We start from the raw sequence: 18459 nt of genomic DNA on the forward strand, positions 1-18459 counted from the left end.
CCCGGTCTCTTGGCCAAATTCCATTTTGAATAATTGCATTCTGTAAACCTAAATTTTCCTTGCAGTTTCATTGCTTACAATATTCTTCATTTACTGCACTAAATTGTTATGTAGTGTTATTAACAGCTGCCATGCTCTACCCCTGAGACAGCTGTATTGTTTGAAGGGTGGTGGGGAAGTGATCCCTCAGTGAGGCCATTTGTAAGGGGGCTTTTTCTGTGCAAAAAATCTAGCATCTGCCCAGTATTTAAGTTTGGAAAGCAAGCGTTTGGAAGTCAAGAAATACTGTTAATAGTGAACGCTTAACTTTTCAGTAACTCTGCCCTTTGTACCTGTGCCTTAAACATCCAAAGCCTTTATGTACTGTTAAATTATTTGTCAGTTAATACAACCTGAAATTCCTTATACAACTTTATGTACACTCGGGTCCAATTTCATATTGGGCTGGATTAAACTTTCAATGAGAGCTGCAAAACAAGCCAAGTTTGAAGACAATTGGGTCAGCATTTTCAAAGCAATGAATGTTCTGTGTCAATGGCCCAGAAATTTTTTGAGACAACCTAACGTTCAAGGCTTTTCTAGCTTGGAAACAAAACTTAAAAACCAAACAGAAGTTTAAACTTGCTACCTTTAAGGAAGGCATTAATGATTTCCATCAAGTGGGATGATACTGGATCCACTGTTGTGTGGTGAGGTTTGTTTGTTTGTTTGTTTGTTTTTCTGATTCAGGAGGATCATGGGTCTAACTAACACATAGGACCCAGAAGCTCCCCAAACACATCTCTCCCCACTCCACTTCGCAGTGAGTGAAATGATTTGTAACTCAGCCAGAAATGACGTGGTTTTCTTCCCTTGTAGCTAGCCAGTGCAATCTAAATGTGATCAGTCTTATCTGTGAAGAATTGTTGATTAAAATGTATTCCTTTGACGTTTATATAGTGCCTAGTGCAATGGATCACTGGACGCTACTGAAGTACAGATAAATAATGATTTATGAGTTCAGTGTATCTATCTGACATTCTTGCAAAGGCAACTCAAGGTCTTGAAAGAGATGGGCTTGGCAGGGAAAGAATAAAATGTTCCCCTTTCTTTAAAGGACACTGTCATAAAGTCTGTCTCAAACTAAGGCCTTAGGTTGGGACTTTTCAAGGAAGCCTATAAAAGTTTGGCACCCACCTCCCTTATGCTTCTGGAAAATCCCAACCTTTCAATCACTGTTCACACACAAAATGCTGTTGGAGATAAATACCCTGATAAGAATAGAAGTGTTTCACTATTTTGATTTCAATTAAAACTTTTAAAATCTTTCTGCCTTTCTTTCTTCCTGTCAGAAGCCCAGCACCACTGAGCTAGGGCATGAGAACCAGGAAATGAAACCAGCTAGAAACAAGTGAAACTGAGCTGCCTATATTAACAGTCCAAGATGAGTGAGGACCAAAAAAAGAAGACAAACAGCGTACAGGTAAGCTAGATTCTTCTTAATTATCTAAGGTATGAATATCATGTACAAGGATTTTTTTAAAATATGTACCTTGTGGGCCTAACTCTGCTCTAACATTGGTTTTGCTGCAGTATAAACCGCACTGATTTCGTGGAGTTACTCCTGAGTTACACCAGTGTAAATAAGAGCCCAGTGGGTTTGTTTTGACATATTTCCTGTATGTCACTCTTTGAGTTCCCATAGTTTTTCTCCTTCTGAAGCTAGTTGCTGACTGGGTTTGTATTTCTGTGTGCCAATGCTTTTTAAAAAAAAAATTATTTTGGACCTGGAGAGGTTCAGGTTCATAAACAGAGATGGGGAGGACAGCAACTCTGTTCCAGAAAAGCATTTCAGCTCACATGTTTAACTTCAAGCACCTGGGGCTCAGTGCTGAGCACATGGGACTCAGCCCAGCCAAGCACTTCAGGCATATGCATAGATAGTCCCATTGACTTCAGTAGGGGAATCTTGCATGCGTAAAGTTAAGCACATACTGAGAGATTTGCTAAATTAGAACCTATAGGCGTAGAGAAAACCAACCTGATTCTGATCTTGTTTTAATTCCATTGACTTCAGAGGAGCAGCTCTGATTTACACATGTGAAAGTGAAACCGGACTCAGGTCCATAAAGTCATCTCTTACTTTAGACTCTAGCCAAGAGAGTAATCTCCCTTTCACCTGGGATAGCAGCAATTAATTTAATAGCAGATATTTGGCTGCCAGTTTATTGCATTGGATAGCTTGCGCAGCTGTACAAATTCCTACCTTTGATTTGACAAAATGAGATTAACATAGCTCTTCCAGTTAAGCTCATTGTATACACTGCATGTCTAAAGTCTACAAGGGTGAAAAGAATTGGCTCAGTAGCACTTCTGTTGTTAAAGGCTGGAAATGATTGGCTGTGTAGCCTGTTTGATATTAATTTGGTGGGTCTCAATCCACTTCACAATAGATATTTGGCCATCTCACAACTGGCACTTGTTGGTGGGCATCCCAGAAAGGATCAAGGACTGAATGGGCTATAGAAGCTTTTGTACTGCCCTCTCAATACTAGAGGCAGTCCCGTTTGCATAGATTTGAGGCACATTTACCTGGGGGGAAGCTTCAGTTGCTGCTACCCATGTTGTGCGCTTGTTCTGTGCTGAAACAGAGGACTTGAGTAGGATGCAATAATCCCTTTTCATGTGACTCCTCAGCTATAGCCAGTTTTGATCACTGTGGTCACAGAATCTAAAGAGGGAAAAGAGCAGTTGGGTTGTGTGGTCCATCTCCCTGTCAGTGCAGGAAAGGATCTTCCTCTGGGGTCAAAGGGCTAGCAGAGGATCACCCATAATACACTGCAGATCAGGCATTTGCTAAAGATAATTCATCTTGGTTCTGTCTTCACCCCTTTTGTACATCACAGTATTAGTGCAGCAAAAAGAAATATTGAAAAAGAAGCCTTAAAGCATGGTGTGACACACTCCATATATTTTATGGAAATACGCTTATGAGTAAAAAGAAAAGGAGTGCTTGTGGCACCTTAGAGACTAACAAATTAGCTCAGTGGTTTGAGCATTGGCCTGCTAAACCCAGGGTTTTGAGTTCAATCCTTGAGAGGGCCAGTTAGGGATCTGGGGCAAAAAATTGGGGATTGGTCCTATTTTGAGCAGGGGGTTGGACTAGATGACCTCCTGAGGTCCCTCCCAATCCTGGTATTCTATGAAATTTATGAGAGCATAAGCTTTCGTGAGCTACAGCTCACTTCATCGGATGCATACTCATATGCTTATGAGTGTGAATATGATGTAACTGGAATATGCTTTAGGCAAAAGGTCTCTTGTAAGGTCTCATAACAAAGGTTTCAGAGTAACAGCTGTGTTAGTCTGTATTCGCAAAAAGAAAAGTAGTACTTGTGGCACCTTAGAGACTAACCAATTTATTTGAGCATGAGCTTTCGTGAGCTACAGCTCACTTCAGCTGTAGCTCACGAAAGCTCATGCTCAAATAAATTGGTTAGTCTCTAAGGTGCCACAAGTACTCCTTTTCTTCATACTGTGGAAACTGCAGAAGACATTATATACACAGAGACCATGAAACAATGGTCTCTGTGTATATAATTTTTTGTAGTAGCTGAGGGCCACTGTCAGGAGTGACCTCAGTGGTGATTATTACACATGTTGGGATGCAGATATAAATGACATGTCGGGGGGAGGCATAGCAGGAAAGACTATCAATATGAGGATGTGAGGTAGTGCAACATAAATCTTGATGGGAGGGGCACTTACTCTTTCATGCACTCCTAATTCCTCCTGTTTGTTGCTTTTCCTGCTATCTGCTCTCTCTTACGGCCCCTTGGCATGTAAGTTCACAATGCGTAACTCACACCAGCATTGACGTTGCTTTTGAATTTGGTGCTTACTCTTTGTTTTTAATTAGATGGAGTGATTATAACGTGAGTAGTGATTAGCATCTCTTCTGGGTTAAACTGTAGCTTTCCTCTTACAAACTAAGAGCCTGCTTGCTTGCAGGTGGGATTTTCTTTGTATTGGTTAAATAATACGTGAGGGAGAGCTGTCGAGATTGGGAGGAGGAGGGAAAAAATGATCCGAGTTCTTAAAAAACACAAAAACCTGATCAAATGATTTAAGGCCTGCCAAGCTCCACTGAAGAGTTTTATGGATATGGGAAATAAACAGCTTAGCACAGAAACTAGCAAGGGTGGTAGAGGGCTCAGGGGATTGGTGATGGGATATGAAGTGTCTCAACTTCAACTCATTGATTCAGATTCATCCCAAGTCTTGGTAAAACTGCTCTTGCTGAGCGCTCTAAAGGCTAGTGCAGGCAGGCTCAGATTTAAACGCACAGTTTTCTCAAACTGGGGATTGCAAACAAGGTTCAAGGGGGTGATGCCCACCCTCTGTTTCTTTATGGCTAAATGGGAGGGAGGTCCCAAAATTCTATCTTGTTGTAAGAGGGGGCCGTAGTATGGTACAGGTTGACAAGCACTATTCCAAGGTACACATATATCATTGGCCTGATTCTTCTCTCCTTTATGCTGATGAAAATCAGAAGTAACTACAGCCCCTCAGTGCACATTGGTCTTGCTCATTAAGTGTTGATTCCCTAAGCTCATTTTTGGACGGTGTTGGAACCATTCTCTATATGAAGAGTTCTCTGAAAAGGGTCAGCTTTCCCCTTTGCCTAAAAATAATGCCACCCACACCCACTCTTCATTACGTCTCCTCCTCGGTGGATTGCGGGAGAACGGCAGCAGGGCCAGAGACAGAATGGGAGGCTTTGTGATGTGCAAGTGCCTGAAAATTCTTTATTGTGTCGATTTCTGGCAGTATGAGAACCGCCCCCAGCAGCAAAGTATCAGGATGCACTGGCATCATGTGCAATGATGGTCATTTTTAAGCTCATCCTAGATATCATGCAAAGTCACTTACTCGCTCTTAATTTAATTTAGAACTGGTAGTCTAACAGGTGCCACGCTGACAGTCCTCAGGGTAGACCAATTCTGTTCATCAGCAGACCAGGCAAAGCAGAGGCATTGCCAGTATGAGTTTCTACATGCCATCCTACCAATGGTCTTATCTACACAGGGGAATTGACCAGCATTGCTATTCCACAATAGCTCCCCGTGTGGACATTCTTTGGGCCTAGCTACACAGGGACACTCAGGAAAGATAATCCAGGTGAACTAGAGGTATGAATTCGAAGTGGATTAGTTAAGCCACACTGAACCTGTGTGAGGAGACTCTCATTCAGAATTAAAGTGGCCTTAATTTCGATTTAGTTTAATTAATTTCCAAAGTGTTTAAAACTAAATCAAAGTACGGTCACTTTAATTTTTAATAGGAGCATCCACACAGGGGGTTTAATGTGGTTTAACAAATGCACTTTAAGAGCTAATTTGGATTTACTTTCCCGAGTATCCCCAGGTAGATAAACTCTTATTCTGGAATAAGTGTGTCCATACAGGGAATTATTCCAGAATAGCTATAGCACTTTACATTCATTCCTACCTCAACCACACCATAGCTTCCCCATGTAGGCAAGTCCTTACCAATTACCTAAAGGCAGGAGAAAAAACTTCTGTCTCCACATTTGTTACAGTTACAGCTTTTTTGCTAGGAGTGCCTTTTATGATGTGAACTTCTATGATGTGCCCACCTGCCTACTAGAAAGTGGACTGAAACCCTAACACTTGTCATATGGGCCACCAAACAACCTGAACCTCATAATGATTTTCAGTCTTTACTGATCTTGGTGTCATATTTGACTTGAAGACTTGGAGGTGAGACACTCCACATCCTACTATCCAATCTCTGAGCCATTCAGGGCACCTACTAGCATCTTCCTTAGCCTGAACATTTCCCATTGTTCTGCCTTAAGGCCTGAACAAAAGACCTGAAGAAGAGCCCTGTGTAAGATAGGGTACGTCTACAGCATGAAATTATTTTGAAATTATTATATTAGAATTTTCGGAAGCGATTTTATACATTCGGTCTTCTGTGTCCCCACTAAAGCATGTGAATTTGGTGGAGGGCATCCACATTACCGAGGCTAGCATCAAATGTCAGAGCTGTGCACTGTGGGTAGCTATCCCACAGTCCCCGCCACCCGCTGGAATTCTGGGTTAAGCTCCCAGTGCATGATGAGGCAAAAACTTTCTTGTGGGTGTTTCTGGGTGTGTGTCATCAGTCGCTCCTCCCTTCGTGAAAGCTACGGCAGACAATCGTTTCGCGCCTTTTTGGCGTGCAGACGCCATACTGCTTTCAGCAGACGGTGCACTGATGCTCTCCTGCTACTGTGAATCCACCTCTCATTTCCTCTCATCTTCCTATGTAATCTCTAGTATCTACTCTTTCTCTTCCTCATCAAACGCTTCTGCTGCGAACTCTGCTCGGCCATCGTGAACTGAGCAGCACAGCTTCCGCCTCCAACTCTCCTCTTCCGCTCTTGCCGCGCTACTGAACTTCCCCATGTTGTCTGTCCTGGGCTCCCATCTCCTTGAAAACCACAGAACACAACCATTTCCCGCCTTTTTTCGGCTATTGTGAACCGAACAGCACCTCTTCCGCTGCCACTCTGCTCTCCTACATTTTGCACCCTTTTTCCAGGATTACCCATGCAGGCACCATAGCCATGGAGCCCGCTCAGATCTCTGCTGTAGTTTTGACCATTGTAAATACCTCGTGCGTTATCCAGCAGCATGCGCAGTACCTGCAAAACCGGGCGAGGAAGCAACGACAGCGCAATTACTCTACTGATGAGGACATGGGCACAGATGTTCCTAGAAGCACGACATGTGGCGCTTGGGAGATCAGGGTGGTGTTGGGCCAGGTTCATGCTGTGGATTGCCGATTCTGGGCCCAGGAAACAAGCACAGACTGGTGGGACCCCATAGTGTTGCAGGTATGGGATGATTCCCAGTGGCTGCGAAACTTTCGTATGCGTAGGGCCACTTTCATGGAACTTTGTGACTTGCTGTCCCCTGCCCTGAAGCGCAAAGACACCAAAATGAGAGCAGCCCTCAAAATGAGAGCAGCTGAGAAGCGAGTGGCCATAGCCCTGTGAAAGCTTGCAACGCCTGACAGCTACCAGTCAGTCGGGAATCAGTTTGGAGTGGGCAAATCTACTGTGGGGGCTGCTGTGCTGCAAGTAGCCAACACAATCATTGACCAGCTTCTATCAAGGGTAGTGACTTTGGGAAATGTGCAGACCACTGTGGATAGCTTTAATGCGCTGGGGTTCCCTAACTGCGGTGGGGTGATAGACGGAACGCATATCCCTATCTTGGCCCCCAAACCAGAAGGGGTACTTTTCCATGGTGCTGCAAGCACTGGTGAATCACAAGGGACATTTCACCGACATCAACGTGGGGTGGCTGGGAAAGGTGCATGACGCTCGCATCTTCAGGAACTCTGGTCTGTTTGACCAGCTGCAGGAAGGAACTTACTTCCCAGACCAGAAAATTACTGTTGGGGATGTTGAAATGCCTATAGTTATCCTCGGGGACCCAGCCTACCCCTTAATGCTATGGCTTATGAAGCTGTACACAGGCACCCTGGACAGTAGTAAGGAGCAGTTCAACTATAGGCTGAGCAAGTGCAGAATGGTGGTAGAATGTGCGTTTGGACGTTTGAAAGCGCGCTGGTGCAGTTTACTGACTTGGTTAGATCTCAGCACAACCAATATTCCAATTGTAATTGCTGCTTGTTGTGTGCTCCACAATATCTATGAGAGTGAGGGGGAGACGTTTATGGCGGGGTGGGAGGTTGAGGAAACTTGCCTAGCGGCCAGTTTCACACAGCCAGACAACAGGGTGATTAGAAGAGCACAGCAGGGCACGCTGCACATCAGAGAAGCTTTGAAAGCCAGTTTCATGACTGGCCAGGGTACGGTGTGACAGTTGTGTTTGTTTCTCTTAAAGTTACCTGCCCCCTACGTATATGAAAGGATATAAAGTCACAATTGTTTAAAAAACGTTCTTTATTAATTGTTGCACAAAACACTGAGAGAAATCAGAGGCTAGATGGGGGAGGGTGGGGTAGTGGGTTAGCGGGTGGAGGAGGAGGGAAGGACAAGTCCAGAAACCAAATTAAAATTTTGGATATGCCAGCTTTCTGCTGCTTGTGCAATCCTCTGGGGCTGACTGTGTGGGTCCCCGTAGCCTCCCCCACCATGTTCTTGGGCATCTGGGTGAGGAGGCTATGAATCTTGGGGAGGAGGGAAGGCGGTTATACAGGGGCTGCAGTGGCAGTCTGTGGTCTTGCTGCCTTTCCCGCATTAGATTCACCATACAGCAGAGCATGTCAGTTTGCTCCCCCATGAGCTTGACCATAGCATCCTGCCTGCTCTCATCGCACTCGTCCCTCCTCTCTTTGTATTCATGTAACACTTTACGGGACTCCGCGGGACACTTTACGGGACTGTCAGTGCGGGAGGACTGCATGAGCTCGGCAAACATGTCGTCCCGAGTTCATTTTTTCCACCTTCTAATCTGGACCAGCCTCTGGGACTGAGTAGATAGGGGCCTCGTTGAAACACTTGCACCTGCGGGAGGAGAAAAAGGGAGGGTAGTATTTTAAAAGATACATTTTAGAGAACAAAGGGGACACTGTTTCTCAGTGACACAGGCAATTCATAGTACACAGCACATGTTCTTTCTGTACAAGTTCGCATTTTGCCTCTTATACTGAAGTGCCTGCCACTTTGGTGTGAGTAAGCCATCACGTGCAGCCAGGCAACAGAATTCAGCTTGCAGGCAGCCATGGTAAGCCCTAGGGGCACGCAGCATTCTGCTTCTTAGACATTCATTTCAATGCTTTCAAACTGCTGGGCCCCCTTTCCCATAGCAAGCAATGCCTAGTGGGTTTTCCATATAAAAGGAGAGCCTGCATGCTCTCTGGGATGATCGCTTCACACAGCACCCTCTTCCCCCCCCCCCCCCCCACACACACCGCGTGGCTCCGATGAGGCTCTGAGCAGGGATGAGCCCTTTAAACTAAACGCAAACAGCCCAGCGTGGCTGGGTTTCCCCCCACCGCGTGGCTCCGATCAAGCTCTCACTCACCAGAAGTGCCTTCTCCATGGTCCAGGAGCCCACCTTGGGAGTGGGGGGAAGCTATTGGCTCCAGCGTTAAGAATAGTTCCTGGCTAGAGGGGAAAACAGATTCCCCACTTCCCGCCTGTGCACTGTCCTCCTCCTCCTCCTCCTCTTCGTCCTCCAAAAACTCATCCTCCTCGCTCCATGCTACTCCCCCCTTGCAGGTGTCCACAGACAGTGGTGGAGTAGTGGTGGTGTCACCCCCCCCCCACCATAATTGCATGCAGCTCACGGTAGAAGCAGCATGTATGGGGCTGTGACCCAGAGCACCCATTCGGCTTTTTGGTACACTTGCCTGAACTCCTTGATTTTTGTACGACACTGCTCTGTGTCCCTGGAGTAGCCTCTTTCCCTCATGGCCCTGGAGACTTTAGCATACGTATTTGCGTTTCTTTTTTTGGAACGTAGTTCTGCCATAACAGATTTGTCTCCCCAACATGCGATGAGATCCAGTACCTCCCGTTCGGACCATGCTGGAGCTCGTCTGCAAATCCAGGACTGAATGGTCGCCTGTGCTGATGGTGACCAAACAGGAAATTCAGAAGTTCCCAGGGCTTTTAATGCCTACCTGGCTAGTGCATCAGAGTTGAGAGTGTTGTCCAGAGCAGTCACAAGAGAGCATTCTGAGATAGCCAATAACGTCAAATTGCATCCACGGTACCTATAACCTGGAACTGCGATCTCGATTTTAGCGCTACTCCACTTGCCGAGGTGGAGTACAGAAATCGGACTAAAGAGCCCTTTAAATCGAAAAAACTGGTTTGGTCGTGTGAACGGAATCAGTTTTATTTCGAGGTAACTCACCTTTTGTTTTGAATTAGCTATTACCTAAGCAGGAGAGTGGGGTGGGGGGAGGTATTTTTTCATGCTTTGTGTGTATAAAAAGATCTTCTACACTTTCCACAGTATGCATCCGATGAAGTGAGCTGTAGCTCACAAAAGCTTATGCTCAAATAAATTGGTTAGTCTCTAAGGTGCCACAAGTCCTCCTTTTCTTTTTGCAAATACAGACTAACACGGCTGTTACTCTGAAATCTGTCACCCACCTTGTCTCTTAAGGCTTTTCAGAATCCAAATCACCTTCATTTTTCACCTGATAACTCTTCTGTGAGTATTATTTAGCCAGCATAAGAGAAAGTTTGGGATTTGGATATATTTTTCTGACAAGATAGTAAATGGACAATTTGCTATCAAATAGTTCCTGTATCTTAATTTCTTTACACAGTGGGGTAGCTCTGAACAGCAAGAAGTTGTAACACATGAACCATCTGCAATTTAAATCTCTGGGCCAAATTCAGCAGAATTATGACTTACACATCAAGTGTAAATTGGTCAGAATGCTTGCATAAATGGGTGTCTGTGGTAAAGCAGAGTTGCAGTGATTAAGTATTTAGTGAGTTATGCAAAAAGAATGTAAATTATATGCTGACAGAATGACATGGGATGAAGTGGGGGGAAAGCATCAGAACACAGCATATAAGAGAATGTTTCCACTATGTTATCTCTCACTCTTACCGTTGTTGCGTTTCCTTCTGGACCCACTTCTCCCCAGGGGTGTCAGATTAGTATAATTTTTGGTGGTGCCCAGAAAGGGTCCAAGTCCCACCCCCCCACACACCTGCCTAAGGCTCTGGGAGGGAGTTTGGGTGCAGGAGGGGGAGGGGTCGGGCTCTGGGAGGGAGTTTGGGTGTGGGCTCTGGGCTGGGGCAGAGGGTTAGGGTGCTGGGGGGGCGGGCTCTGGGAGGGAGTTTGGGTGTGGGCTCTGGGCTGGGGCAGGGGGTTGGGGTGCTGGAGGGGGGGCAGGCTCTGGGAGGGAGTTTGGGTGTGCTCTGGGTTGGGACAGGGGGTTGGGGTGCAGGAAAGGGTGAGGGGTGTGGCGCTTATCTCGGGTGGCTCCTGAAAGCAACCCACACACCCCTCTGGCAGCGGCACCTAGGTGGGAGGGCCAGGGGTCTCCGCGCACTGCTGCCCGCAGGCACCACCCCCACATCTCCCACTGGCCACAGTTCCCGGTCAATGGGAGCTGCAGAGTCAGCGCTCAGGGCGGGAGCAACACAGGGAGACACCCCCCACCCTCAGGGCCACAGGGACATGCCGGCTGCTTCTGAGAGTGGCACGGAGTGAGGGCAGGCAGGAAGTCGCCTTAGCCCCACTGCACTGCCAGCGGTGACAGCGGCAACCAGGGGCCCCTGGCCCTTTTAAATCACCTGGGGGCAGCAGGTGGGGCTGGGAGACACTTCGGGGGAGGCACGTGGGGGCAGCAGGCGGGGCTGGGGAAGAGACCCGGCCCTGAACATTGGTGGAGCTGGGTCCCCAGGCCCTGAATATTCCTGGAGCCCGGGCACCACAGGCCCATATAACTCGCCACCCCTGCCCACCAGTATAACTTGACTGACTTCCAAGGGAAGCAGTGGGGGCAAAAGACCTATCTGGCTTCAAGATTAAACTCGATAAGTTTATGGAGGAGAAGGTATGATGGGATAACATGATTTTGGCAATTAATTGATCTTTAAATATTCATAGTAAATAGGCCCAATGGCCTGTGATGGGATAGGATCTGAATTACTACAGAGAATTCTTTCCTGGGTATCTGGCTGGTGAATCTTGCCCATATGCTCAGGGTTCAGCTGATCGCCATATTTGGGGTGGGAAGGAATTTTCCTCCAGGGCAGATTGGAAGAGGCCCTGGGGGGTTTTCCCTTTCCTCTGCAGCATGGGGCACGGGTCACTTGCTAGAGGATTCTCTGCGCCTTGGAGTCTTGAAACCACGATTTGAGGACTTCAGTAGCTCAGACATAGGTGAGAGATTTATTGCAGGAGTGTGTAGGTGAGATTCCATGGCCTGCATTGTGCAGGAGGTCAGATTAGATTATCATAATGGTCCCTTCTGACCTTCATATCTATGAATCTATGACTTCAGTTAAGTTACTCCTGATCTACATGTGAGTGAGAAGGAGAACTGGTCTCTCTGTGTTTAACAAAATTCTTTCTAGACATCTACTTGCTGAATTGGTGTAGGTTCCACTGCTATAGGCACAGACACCCACCAACACCTGCTTTTCTGACCAACTTACACTCACTGGGATAACTTATGTGACTATTACGATACAGACGGCTCGCCTATGCTTACCCATGACAAATGTGTGGGCCGACCCACAGAGTGTGTGTAAGCCCCACATTCAGCATGGTGTAGTGGAATAGGCACTTGACTAGGAGTCAGGAGACCGGAGCTATAGGTCCTATTCCCAGCTGGCACTGACCTGTGTGACCTTGGGTAGGTCACTTACCTCTCCCATTCTTTATCAACCTTGTCTGTCTGTTTAGACTGTAAACTCTTCAGGACAGGGACTCTGACTCTGGGTGAGTCTGCACTTTGAGCTGGGGGTGCAATCATGCTAGCTGTGATCATGCTAGCACTCAAAAATCAGGTATACTCGCAGTGACACAAGCGGCAGAAGGGGCATCTAGCTCCTCATACAACTGCAGCTACATTCTGTTTGTAGTGCACTAGCTTGATCAGAGCCAGTGCGGGTGTGTCTCATACAGCACCAAGAACAATGGAGCTGGTAGTCGAAGTGCAAATAATACATTCCTTGTGCATTTATCTGATGTGTGTCCAGGAGAGCCAGTTCATAAATCCAGCAGGTGTATGTTCACCTCTTTGGGAGACCTAAGCTATGAGTTCAGATTTCAAAATAGGTCCCATTACACATTCTTCTTTCTTTGCCACAGGTATTTCAATGTAGGGCACCCAAAGTCACTTACCAAGTCAGTTTCATTTGCCATTTTTTCCTCCCTTTCATCTAAGGAAGAAAACAAAATGCAAACAAAAGGGCCAACATTTTTGAAAAGTCAGTAATTACAGGCAAAATGCAAAGCTTAAGGCTTAAGAAGAAAATTACCCTGTTGAGCAATAAAGCACTTAGAGTTTGACTCTGTTACGCAAGAAAGAAACTTTCCAGGCTGGTTGGCAACTGTTCCACTAGCGTCTACATAGTTATTGATTAATTCATCTATTGTTACACACTTCTTTCATTAATCAGAATGGTTCTCTTCACTTCTCTGTCCCTGTGTAGCCTTTCTTAGTTTCTTTACAGCTGTTTCAGAGTAGGAAGCTTTAAATATCAGGTTACTTCATTAAAATACAATCTCTTCTGGTCCTGGTGTGGAAATTTCCAGGGTGTGGCATTGTGTCTTTCAGAGAGAAATAAGAGTACACGATTTATTTTTTGCCTATTTAAAATTAGAGACGGGTCCATAGTTCAGATCCAGGGCTTTTTGTTCACCCCATGATAGTGACTAGGACACACAGAGCCAGATCCTGAGTTGGTGTAATTCCCTTGACTTCAAAGGAGCTATGCTCTTTTACACCAGCTATGTCCATAGCATGTACAGGGCTCTCCCCTGGGATCCACATTTTAGGGATATTGAGATCCAATGTTCTGGTTCAGAAATCTCTAGTTGAATCACATGCAGGTGATAGTGCTGAGAGTAGATATGTAGTACAGATTTGCTTTTTTGCCTTTACCTTAATGCATATTCAAATTTGTAGACAGCCCTGAAACTTACAGTCCTCTCTCCATGTTCACAAAAGGTAGAGCACAGACACAGAAATAGGCCTCCGTAGTCACATGAAGGGGCTACACACAGAAGACAAAACAATAGTTCAGCCTTTGCTAACCTATTCAATTCTTGGTGCATCTGCTGAAATTGCCCGTTCTGACAGTGATTTTTTGTACCGAAAGCACCTGGCCTGGACAGAAGCCACTGCCTCACTTCACACAGGACGTTGAACATGTATCAGGATTATCATGCACATTGTGTAAAGAGTTGTCACTTTGGATGGGCTATCACCAGCAGGAGAGTGAATTTGTGTGGGGGGGTGGAGGGTGAGAAAACCTGGATTTGTGCTGGAAATGGCCCAACCTGATGATCACTTTAGATAAGCTATTACCAGCAGGACAGTGGGGTGGGAGGAGGTATTGTTTCATATTCTCTGTGTGTATATAAAGTCTGCTGCAGTTTCCACGGTATGCATCCGATGAAGTGAGCTGTAGCTCACGAAAGCTCATGCTCAAATAAATTGGTTAGTCTCTAAGGTGCCACAAATACTCCTTTTCTTTTTGCGAATAAAGACTAACACGGCTGTTACTCTGAAACTTCTGGTCACTGTCTATAACAATCATTGGTACTAGTGAACTAGAGGTCCTAACTTACAAACCCTTGCAAAGGACTGGCTAGCTCACAGGCCTCTCCCTTTGTGGACCTGCAAGACAGCTATTGACTGCTCCACAAGGACAGTGCATCTAGGAAGAGCCAAGTTTAGACTATCAAGGACTGAGAGCAAAGCATTCTATTCTGGGACTCTGATGGAGCCTTAAACTAGACTGTGTTAAAACCCAGACCTAAGATGCATCTTTGTTTGTGGGTAACGATTTCATCAAAATGTCCACTAACAGACCCTCCAAGACACTGGGTCTGATTCACCCACTGTTTTGCTCCTGTTTTGCACCAGTGTTACTCCATTGAAATAAAGGAATTACACTGGTGGAAAACTAGAATAATGCACTAGTGAATCAGGTCAACAAAACACATTTGAACACCTCTTTAACCCAGGCGATAGAGAGGAAATGTCATTGTTCAGATGATTTGTTACTTCATTATTTGGTTTAGCATCTAGATAACAAGGTGGCAGGCCTTTTCTATCCCTGTCCCAGTTAGATAGAAAGATATGAAATTATCTGTATTATTCTTGACTTTTAAACAAACAAGCCAAAAATATAAATAAAGCCTTTGTTTGTTGCTTCCATGCTCACAGCTGTAAGTATTGCAAATGAAACACTGAGCAAGTTCTTTATTTCCTCAGCCTTTATTGTTGTTCTTTCTGCACAATCCTAAGCCGCCTATAGCATGGTATCTAGGTGCATTTCATATGGGTCATTAACATTTTATATCAGAAGGGCAAGGATGTTTCTTCCTGTGTGTTAAAAGATAGTTGTATCCAAGAGACTGCTGGAACAGGGAGAGGCTTTTATTAACTTCATTCTCACCCTATGCACAATGATTTGAGATTTCCAAATGACAATGATTAAAACAAACTCCAGCCATAGTTAAATGTCAGTCTCAATTTCCAATGGCAAATTCAGTGTGTGTGATGCTTGCAAGATTCTTCATTCAGGTTTTAATGGTGTGCATAATCCATGTGTGTGTTTGCCTTCCTATATAAACAGGACTGACACAACTCACTGTGAAACTGGGACTCCGGAAGTTAAAAATTTTTACCAGCATTTGAATGATCCTCTCAGTTATGTCATTGTAACAGATTGGATATCACTCCTCAAGTCATCTTTGATACAGATCAAAGTTACTAAGCTGAAGGAGATATATTCATGTTACCTTTAAAACTGCCATTGAAGGAGGATAGCCTTATGTCTTGCAGTGACAGCAAATAACCCCCTAATTGGGATAAGGCCATTAATATGCACAAATAAGGAGCCATTTGAGAGGCAAAGGTATGGGAGAGTGAACTGGAAACACAAAGATTGCAGAGCTAGAGTGAGTCTTTCATTAAATATTGTATACAATGGGTATTGTGCCAGGCCCCAACCTATCAAATGTCCAGACTGCTGCACCTGAGCAAACATTATTGTTCCTATGCAAACACAATGTGTGACACTCTGGCCAATATGGTAATGTAGGATCACACATCATGCTTTAAAGTGACCAAAGAGTGTAAATGGGAGGCATTTCCTGAGAAGAGGAGGTGGCTGACAACAGAAGCTGGGAGATGCAAACTGACAACTGGAGAAGGACGGGACTTCAACAGTTTGAAGAACAAATCCAGGTTCTCAAAGGACGTGAGCATTTGGTTCTCCAGCTTATTTCTTCTTAAACGTTTGGGGCCTACCTAGGTGAGGCTGGGTAGGAGACCTAAGGATCTTTCAGACAATTTATCTTTTTGTTTTTCCTCTCAATTTTTGAATAAACCTTTTTCTTCATGTTGGATATTTTCTTAGTTCTGGACTGCTCTTGGGAAATTTCATTGTAATTTATTCTTAAAGATGAGGAGAAATAAGTTCTGAGTTCTTGTGAGGGCAATGACACCTGACCTGGGCCATTTGCTCAAAGGTACAGATCAAAAGACTGCCCATCCCCCTGATGAGCTGCTAACATTCTGAGGCACCCAGTGAAGTGCACTGTTCCAGAAAGACCTGGGTGGGCTACTTGTTCCAGAAAGACCTGGGTGCCTCAGAAGGACATCTGAGCCCACTCGGCCTTTCCTTCCACTCCCCAAAGAGAGTTCTTGGTATGGATTGCTTCTGGACTAACATCAACTGCCTGTTCACTCTCCTCAAGACAGCCCCTTCATCCTAAGGAAGCAAGCAGGATAATAATATTCCATGGCACCTGTCCATTCAATTTCACAATTATCCAAGTTTCAAGCGATGCTTCCAAGTTACATTACAGAGCTGCTGCTTTTAGAATGACTAGAGTGCTGGTAACCTCGCCAAGTATACTTCATTCTTCCTTTGAAAAGGAGCAAATGTGAAGCCAAAACTGCACACTGGTCATTCATACTTCTAATTGAGCTATGCAGTAAGGAGACACTGATGACTGGAGAGCTAGTTCACTGCAGAAGCCCAGTTTTATTATAACTTCTTTTTAATATTGTTTTTCACCTGTTTGACACTCGGCTTTTGTGATTTTCACTGGAATATTAACTAGTGATACTACTGATTCTTTGGTACTAAAGGTGGCTGGACTGCTGAGTAACTGCAGCTACTTTTGACCTCAGTTACAGTTGGGTACACTTTATTCTTTTGAAAATCTGGCCCTATCTAATTCTGTTCCAGCGGGCATGTGATGTGAACAGCGTAATCTAATAGTACAACAATTTATCGCTGACATACTGGACAGGCTGGCTTCTTTGACCTGTAAGGGAGTGAATCAGACCTCTTGGCCCTGCTTTTGCCAGCTATGATGGCTTGATTGCCATTCAGAGAGCTGCTGGTGGAAATCGATTCTAATACTAAGCACTATGAGCAAGGGACTGACTAAACTGATGGAACGGATATTGGGGAGGTGTTGTTTTGTTTGTGTGTGTTTTTTAAACACTATAAGCATGTTGAACATTGATAGCCACAGTTAAAAATGAATATAAACAAAATAATGTATTTTGGTATAATTAGGCTAATTATGATGAGAAGTTGGTTTTAACTAAACACCTGTTACCGTTCTCTGTTTGAATTAAATAGTTGTAAACCTCCGGGGCTCTCCTTCTTTTTCTTTCTTGCTAAAATCAATCTGTGCCTGAGGATTTTGCAATGTCTTTCTTCAATCGGATTAACAGTGTTTGTAGGGTCTTGCTCTCTGGAGCCTTGAATACACAGGGAATATTGCCAGCAAATTCCAACTGGTACACTTTACGTCTGACCCTCATGAGAGCCCCCCAAGTTTACCTACACTCTCTATAAACTTGGTGCCCTCTTCACTTGTATTGTTGTAAATGATTTACATTGAAAATAAAGATCAGCCCTGATCTTATTACATCTGTCAGTAGAATCACTTGATGTATTGCTGCCCATATCATGGTCTCTGTCTGGTATCTAAGGACCAGAACTCTCCTGATTTAGGTCTTCTTTTTCTGATCGTTCATTTTAGATAGCTTGTGGTTCCAGTGTTGTCTCTTGTGACTTACAAAATAACATTCCACAGGATTTTTATTTTATGTCCCCTTTTTTTACCTCATCTCCATCCTCACCGTGCCTTTACTCCTCAAAGCCTTTAATATGCCGGTATGTATTTCCAATGCAAAATTTCAGACCACTTTTTATGGAAGTAGGACAAACTTTTTGGGGAAAAAGTGATAGTCATTATGGGCCTGATGGAAAGATTCCCGTTTATTTCAGTGGGCTATGAATGTGCCCCTGCGTCATAACTATAGCCCCATGCTGCCCTATCAATATTTATGTAGTGCAGTTATTTTGCTATAAATAGATCAGCACATCTGAAAGAGACCAGATGTCTAAAATTAAAATTCTAAATAAGCAGTCCGTTCTAACCTGGGAAAGCTCTTACTGCATACAGTAGAGTACCTTATAAATAGAACTTCAAATGCTGGTGATGTCATGAACCAAGAGAGCTCTTGACTTGTGATTTATTATGTCAGAACACGGCATATTCACAGCCTTGTAACTTACAGTCACTGCCCCTGTTATTATTCCCAAGCCATTGTGGTTTCCAACAGATACACACTGTAGTAAATACTGACCTGAATTGAAACTCTAAACAACCAATCAGAAGGTCAGACTCTTCATTTTAAAATTCTTCTTTGTGAATAATTAAGGGTACTATTGACTTAATTGGGGGTATATAAAACGTC

General features: G+C 44.6%; 1 long non-coding RNA gene across 1 annotated transcript; it reads left to right on the forward strand.

Moving 5' to 3' along the window:
- The first annotated feature begins 427 nt into the window (after positions 1-427).
- On the forward strand, positions 428-17338 carry LOC142070606 (uncharacterized). Its single transcript, XR_012666488.1, has 3 exons — positions 428-689; positions 1332-1462; positions 15308-17338. It is a non-coding gene; the product is annotated as an uncharacterized LOC142070606 (long non-coding RNA).
- The last annotated feature ends 1121 nt before the right edge of the window (positions 17339-18459 follow it).

The sequence above is a fragment of the Caretta caretta genome, chromosome 1 (assembly GCF_965140235.1).
Source record: "Caretta caretta isolate rCarCar2 chromosome 1, rCarCar1.hap1, whole genome shotgun sequence".
Classification (NCBI taxonomy): domain Eukaryota; kingdom Metazoa; phylum Chordata; order Testudines; family Cheloniidae; genus Caretta; species Caretta caretta.